This window comes from Capra hircus, chromosome 20, assembly GCF_001704415.2.
Source record: "Capra hircus breed San Clemente chromosome 20, ASM170441v1, whole genome shotgun sequence".
Classification (NCBI taxonomy): Eukaryota; Metazoa; Chordata; class Mammalia; order Artiodactyla; family Bovidae; genus Capra; species Capra hircus.
In genome coordinates this window covers 10,275,653-10,283,314 of record NC_030827.1, presented here as the reverse complement: position 1 = coordinate 10,283,314, position 7,662 = coordinate 10,275,653, and the positions used below count along the sequence as shown (strand labels likewise).

Below are 7,662 nucleotides of genomic sequence, written 5' to 3'. Positions count from 1 at the left end.
ACCAGTATCTACAATACTTCCAACCTCACTGAACCACTCTTGAGTGACAGTCTTTTTAGCGATCCAGAGATTTAGAAGCAGTTCCTAAATTTACGCATGACATGTGAAAATCTCCCACGTCTAGCTGCTTCTTTCCAACAAAAGTTTAATCAAATTTTCGAAGCAGGAAACTTTTGTGTCCGGTCGTGTCTTTCTCGCCGAAGTGCTGAGCACCCTAGAACACTTCAGGAGGAACAGTCTCTCCAGATTTCACTCGCCAAACATTCCGCAGTTGTGCCCGAAGAGCTCCGAGAGCTTTCTAGGGTGGTCCGGGACCACTCTCCCCCAGCCGGGAGCCCGAGCCCCTAGCCCCCGCCACCCCTCTGCTCTCCTTCCCCGCCCACTCGGACCGAAACGCCGCGCTGTTCCTTTAAGGCCGGACGCCGCAGGGTGTGCGGAGAAGGGCCGGTTCTTCCCGCCTCCTTTTGCACCGCTCCCTTCCCCCTCCCATCGGAGTTTCAGGTGAATGGGTCACGGAGGGTGGAGGCCGCCATACCACTCCTCCTCCGTAGCGTCCACCTCCCCCTTTCTGCTTCTTCAGGCGGAGGCGACGGGACTCCGGCGAGAGCTGGCCGGAACGCCAAGGAGCCCGCGCGGGGAGCCGCAGGTGGGGCTCGCGGGCGCCCGGCCGGACTTTCCGCCCCCGGGCCGGGGTTGGTGCGCATGCCCGGGGGGCAGGCGGGCAGGGTGGGCGGGGGGAGGAGGGGAGTGAGGAGGCGGAGGGCTCAGTCCCCGGCGGAGTCCCGGCTGCGCGCAGCCTCTCTGCCAGGCGGCAGGTGCGCCCTCCAGGTGAGCGCACGCCCGGGCTCCCGCCGTGTTTGGTTCGCTGAGAGAAGGTGAGAGCTGGGCGCGGCGCCGGGGGCCCCAAGGCCCCTCCGTGCCCCGTCTAGAAGGGGAGGCGCGGGGAGAGGACGCCCCGCGGTGGTTTCGGTGGCGGTTTCGCTCCAGGCTTTGGACTCGCGGCAGCCGGAGAGGCGCGGGGCGGCGAAGAGAGCCGCGCCCGGCCAACTCGGAGCCTGCCTCCTGGGTCGAGGGGCTGCTTGGAGCCGCCCATCTGTTCCTTCCGCTGGAACTATTCAAGCCACCACCAGTGTCTAGGCGGCGTGGGCAACTTTTCGCTTTCTTAGGGGCCGGCGGGAGATTGGTGACCAGCCAGAATCCTGCGACCGGCTCTCCAGGCTGCAGTTTTTCTTTTCTTGCTTTTTTTGGGGGGGTGGGGGGGGCGGTGTCCCTGAGGAGAGAGCCTGAGCTTGAGGGCTGAAACTAGGGGGGCCGCTTGCTGGCCCGGGCGGGGCGGCTCGGACTCTGGGAGGAATCCGTTGTTATCTGCCCTCCTCTCACCCCTCTGGGTATTCCAGGTGGAGAAGGGGTGGTCGGGTTTAATCCGTGCAGTGTTCCTGGAGCCCTGGGGTGGGCCGGACGGCTTTCAACCCCCTTGGTGGGAGTTGTTATGAGCCCGCGTCGATTTAAGCTGCCTGGGCGGGGATTTAATTTCTAATGAAGCTGTATTTCCAGGGAAGCCACTCTTGCTTGGGATTCTCACCCTTGACCTAAAAGGCCGCCGCCAGGTGGGCGGACCTGCCTCGGGCCGTCCCTGCTCACCCAGCTGGGATCTTACTGCCCGGTGTGCTCCTGGACACCGGCACGTGCTCCTAGCCAGATCGCCGGCCCCGCGCGCCGCCGACACGTTGCCTATGTTGGAGGAATTGTGCAGGGCAGGTGGGATGAGGGGTCAAGATGCCCCTTGCAGTTGGGAGAGCAGCCCCGAGCCCCTCGTCTCGTGTCCCAAGTGAAGCGACAGAGTCGGGGGAGAGGAGCGGCATCCTGGAGCTGGCCGGGCAACGTGCCCGCCTGGCAAATGACCCGGGACGGGGAGGAGGCAGCCTTTCAGGTTAGTGTGTGGCCCTCACGCACAACAGGTGTATTATTGAGGTCCCGGGAAAAGAGAAACCCTTCCCCATTAAGGGACTGGTCCCTTTTTTGTGATTGAAAACTACTTCTCAGATGGAGGTAGATTTCTCAAACTTTTTCTGTATTCCCTAGTGTAGCACTGTTTCTTTTGCACTGTACACATTTAATATTTTCTCTTCCTGGTAATTTTTTTTTAATTTTTATTTTTTTTTTCTTCCTGGTATTTTAAAATAGGCATTTTTAAAGGTGGCGCCACAGTAATTGGTATCTCTGCAGAGAAAGCAGCAGCACTGTTCTTTTTTGTCGTTTTGCATTTATTTGGTTACTGGGCACCTCTTTTGTTAGAGTGTGGAGGCGAGGAGAGGGAGATTTCCACAACTTCTAGGAAATTTAGGAAAGTGATGAGCATTGCCTCCTGTGTGTAAGGTACTGTAATAAAAGCCTTTTGTACTTTATGTCGTTTAATCATCCCAGCATCTCTAAAAGCTAGGTCTTATTAGAACTCCGTTTTAAAAGTGAGTAAACACCAGGGAAAGTAAATATATATATATTTAAATATTTATTTATGTGGCTGCACTGGCTCTTAGTTGTGGCAGGCATCTAGTTCCCTGCTCAGTGATGGAGCCCAGGGAGGGTTAGCCCCTGGACCACCAGGGAGCTTCTGGTATGTTGTTAAAGGGACAGTTCTTGATATTCCGGTGGAGAACCAGATTTGGGGAGTTTTTCTGGAATTCTCTACTTTTGACTAGTCCCTGTGGCCTCATATAAGTGTTCCCCATCTTGCTTGATGTAAAAGTAAAACATTCTTTTCTTCTAAAGATAATGCTGTAATTTCTTATGTTTCAAAATGATGGAAGATTGCTTTCAGCCATATGAAGTAACTGATCCTATGTCCTTCACCTTCCCAAGGAGAGACCTCCCAGAAGAAAGTTTTCTTTAGCTGCATTTCAAGGCTTACGTGATTAGAATATTTATTGGACTTTTTCATCCACATTACTATTTTTAGAACTAATGGTAAAAATACCTTGGTCACACCTTTCTAAAAAATTTGCCCCCAGGGTTGCAGCTGTTCTGTAATTTAGTGCTTTCCAATCTTGAATGTGGTGTGAATCACATTGAGGATCTTATGAAAATACAGATTCTGATTCATAGGTCAAAAGTGATGCCTGGAATTCTGCTTTTCTAGCAAGTCGCTGGGTGATGCCTGTACAGTTTTTTCTCCCTTTCCCTCACGCTGTAAGCACTTAACTACTTTTGTGGAACTTAACTTGAAGGATTATATTTCCTGGGTGTTAGTTATGTGAAGAACTTCAAGGCATTCACTGGTGGATTGAAATCCCAACTCTAATACGGGCTGTTGTTTTCTAAATCGAATATTGATTGCACATCTCTGTACCAGGGACTGGATCCATGGATCAGGAATAAGAGTGAAGATCAAGATAGACATTTAAGTGCTTGGGAAGGTGGTATTCCTTTTGGACTGGAGAAGATTGTAATTTTAAAAAAAGAAAAAATAATAATTAAAGGGGAAATTTGCTCTGAAAATAAATTGGTGGTTGGGGTGAGATACTGGGAGGACATCTCTGAGGAGGTGAAATTTGAGCTAAGAACTGATCGGGAAATACCTGCTATGTAGAAATCTGGGTGTTCTAAACAAGAAACCCTCAAGATTAAGGCCCTGCTTGAGTTGACACTTTTATTCTAGGCAGTGATTTTCAAAATGTGTGCTGTGGTTAAAAAATCATCTAGAGAGCTTATTTAAAATGTGGTTTCTGACACAGAGCTAATCTATTTCAAAATCTAATTTCAAAATTTTAGATCCTTTACTAATGATATGCCTATAACCTAAATAGAACCATTTAATATCAACTTTTAAAAACACCTTAAAGGCAAATTCATGAAAGGAATGTGATCGAAAAGGAACAGACTGCCCTTAAATACAGCGTTTATTTATTTTTACTTATTGACAGTTTGCTTTAAATAATAATTTTGAAGCACAGCATTTTCAGGTTAGCTCAGTAATCTACTGAGATTATTTTGGCCAGTAAACATTTTAAAAGAGAGAACTTTTTATTTTTTTACCATCAGCTGGCTTTAAGTTTAACATACTCAGTAAGGGTCAGCTCCAAATTGGCCCTGACTGCATCCAGTGCAGCTGTTTGCCAGAGCCTGTGGCTTTTCACTTCTCATTTTACTTGTTCCTTCGCTCAGCATACACATACTGTCCAGATACTGTTAGTGTTGCTGTGCTGGGCATTGGGCAGCGTTCTTGGACCTCTTTTGCCTATTGTCATGGCCTTAGAACTTGGTCATAGGCTGCCTTGCAAGAGCCCTTAGAAGTCAGTCCTGCAGCCCAGTGTCCTGCCGCTCCACCTCGCCAAATACCAAACAAGCTTTGCAGACACAGCATGAGGTCAAATTGTTATTTGTTGTTTTGGGAGGGTGTGTGGAGAAACTTCCTAACATTGAAATGAAATCTGACCCTCTGGAGGTTTTTTTTTTTTTTTTTCCCTTAAGGAACTCTTTCTAGGGCTACAAAGACAGCTCTTCAGCTCTTTGAAGGCTGCCATAGTAGTCCTAATGTTGAGTGCTCCAGGCCAAACTTTTCCTGTTTTTCCAGTCATTTGTCTTAAAACATGGTTTTTCTAGATCTTTAACAATCCTAGTCTACTTCCTGAAGAGGTACCCAATTGGAACATAATGTTCAAATTTCAGGGTTCTGCAGGGGTTTGTTTCTTTTTAATAACTGTATCATACCTAGATCAAAAGCACTAACTCTGTAAATAATGCCTGAGATTGGAATAACTTGTTAGCTTTGTTGAAATTCTGATCAAGGAAATGTACTTGTTTCCTGCACCGAGTCTTAGTTGCTACATGTGGGATCTAGTTCCCTGACCAGAGAAATAACCCCAGCCAGCCCTCTGCTTTGGGCATACAGAGTCCTAACCACTGGACTGCCAGGGGTGAAAGTGAAAGTGGCTCAGTTGTGTCCAACTCTTTGTGACCCCATGGACATTGCAGGCAGATTCTTTACCGTCTGAGCCACCAGGGAAGCCCAGACTACCAGGGAAGACCCAAGGAAACGCACTTTTAAAAATGAATAGTTACTAAGCCAGATTTCCCTTATCTAGTACTCATACCATTTTTTAAAATTGAGTTTTATATTTTTAAAATGATTTATTCCTGCCACCAATATTTGAAAATGGATATGGTACACATAAGTGCCTAAACACTTAAATTTCTCACTTTCAGAATAATCATCTTGCTGAAAATGCTTTTTGCTCATCTTCTTTAATACATTATCTTATCTACTACTCCATCCCAAAGAGGATTATCTCCCTCTTTGACTCAGGAAGTTAGCGATGCTCACAGAAGAGAAGAAGGATTTGTCCCCTCAGATTGTGAGCTTTTTGAAACCACTTGGTTTGTTTTAGTCCATCATTCCAGCCTCACCGAGACCTTGATCGATGTTGATGTACTTGTAGCCAATGAGTTACTTATCCTTTCCAGTGTCTTGTCAACTGCAAATTTGGATACTCTTGTCCATGTTGTCTGGGGTCATGACTAGAGACCTCCCTGCAGGTGGACGTACGTGGCGCATTCATTCATCCTAATTAGGCTCCGTTATTTAGCCCAGTAGGAATATGCCCACCCACCCTTGTACTAGAGGATATGTCCTAGAGTCTCAGGATTCTCTCTGTATTCCCCTCATCTACCAGTCTGGTAACCTTCTCAGAAAAGAAAATGAAGTTAATGTGCCATGACTTGTTCTTAATGAACTTTCTGAAAGTATTCACTCCACAATTTGAAATCTCTGTTCTTAGGGGAGACATGACACCTAAGCTCTGAATCCAGGCAATGGTTTGGAAAGCAAAATTGTCTGGATTTTTGGTGAAGCTTAAAACTGTAGCCTGAGTCTGGATTTAGAATTTTCAAAAGCTACCATTGAGGTTGGAATTTTTGGCATAATCTTGAATGAGGGGTACCTACCTATAGAAGAGATAAGATTCCTCTAAGATCAGTGTGTTAGTGTTTGATGTTCAGCTTCAGAAATAGGGTGCCATATTTAATAGTATTTAAATTCAGTTTTCCTTAGTTCTTTTTCTAAGCATCAATTAGGAGGACAGTAAATCTGGACTTTTTCTCTTTCATAGCACTGTGATATTTTGGGTTAAATTGCTTGTCTGTGTGTGTGTGTGTGTGTTTGGGTGCTAGTTACAGAGCCATATACACTTAAGATTTGTGTATTTTTCTCTATGTTCTACGTCAATAAAGCAGTTTTTAGAAATGAAAGAATGTGAAGAAGTTGTCTTCTCTCACTATGTTTGGAAAATTATGCTGCTCATGTTGGTGTTACTAACTTTTAATATACTTCCATCTTTGAGGTTTTACCGAAATACATTTGGGCAATATTTTATTGAGAAATTTGTGATTGACTGTTCTTAAGGGTGTGGAGGATACTTGCTGTTGATTTTAAATTGATTTACTATTCTTAACAATGTAACATATGATTACACAGCCCTTTTGCTTGAGAAAGAAAAAATATTAAAGACTTTACTCAGGTTATAGGTCTTGCTCATGTCCTCTGTCCCGTCCGCCCCAAGCCTCTGATTCTTTCTTACCAAGTCTTCCCTGTTCTCTCCAAACTGCGCTTAGTCACATAGTCCCAAACAGTGCCTGTTGCAGTTGCTGTTTTCTTGGTGCGTTACCTTCGGGAGAACTTGGTCTCATACTTAACTTCCACAGGTGCCTGTGGTGCTATGTAGGTACTTAATAAACATGGGATTGTTGATTAGGTGAAATTGCCTCTTAGATGTTCAGGGATTTTTGCTTTGAGGGATTTTAAATTATTCTGCTTTTCTCTTAGTGAACAGGACTCTAATACAGTGTATGTTTGATGTTTTTTCTTTTTTGAAAATTGTATTCCATTTTGAAGACTAGGAAAAGGAGATAAGCAGAAAATGTCCACAATCCTAGATTCTTAGATGCTTTTGTAACCCTTTTAAATGACAGAAGCAGCATACTTTTAAACTAGACTATGCTTTAGTTAACATTGAAGGGCTAGAATATGCTAGACACAACTGTATTTGCATTTTCATATGCATTCTCATTTTCTATGAACTTCGAAAAGTAATGAGATAGAATAAATATCTTTTAAGAAATTTATGTTAATACATCTTTGTGTTCTTCAATGACTTTTTAAAAAATACCATTTTTACCTATTACTATCAACAGCTTTGTGAAATTTTCGTTGCTGCAACTTATAATTTCAACTTTAAACTATATTCATATGCCAGTGATGTGCAGAGCATAATGTTAGGTGCTCTGAGGACTACCAGGCCAAATGATTCCTTGAGGTTGTTGTTCAGTTACTAAGTCCTGTCTGACTCTTTGTGACCCCATGGACTGTAGTCTACCAGGCTTCTCTGACCATGGGATTTTCCAGGAAAGAATGCTGGAGTGGGCTGCCATGTCCTCGTCTAGGGAATCTTCCCGACCCGGGGATCAAACCTGTGTCTCTTGGATTGGCAGGCAGATTCTTTACCGCTGAGCCACCAGGGAAGCCCAAATGATTCCTACCCTCGGTGATTTCTTATAGCTCTAAGAATTCATGGTCTAATGTGCAAAGATGACAGTGGGAAGGACGAGAGAAATAACCATGGAGTGAGACCTCGTTTCAGATTGCTGTCATTCGTTTTCTTAGTGATGCAA

The 7,662-nt window shown here is 45.2% G+C and overlaps 1 protein-coding gene across 4 annotated transcripts in view; it reads left to right on the top strand.

The window, feature by feature from the left end:
* Positions 484-7,662, top strand: part of OCLN (occludin) — a 47,739-nt gene continuing 40,560 nt past the window's right edge. Inside the window, exon 1 of one of the 4 annotated variants that reach the window (XM_018065677.1) lies at positions 484-646. The gene's annotated coding sequence lies outside the window, so the exon portion shown is untranslated. Of the gene's footprint in view, positions 647-753; positions 876-7,662 lie in introns of those variants that run through there. The other 3 variants (XM_018065681.1, XM_018065678.1, XM_018065680.1) reach the window with 3 other exon arrangements.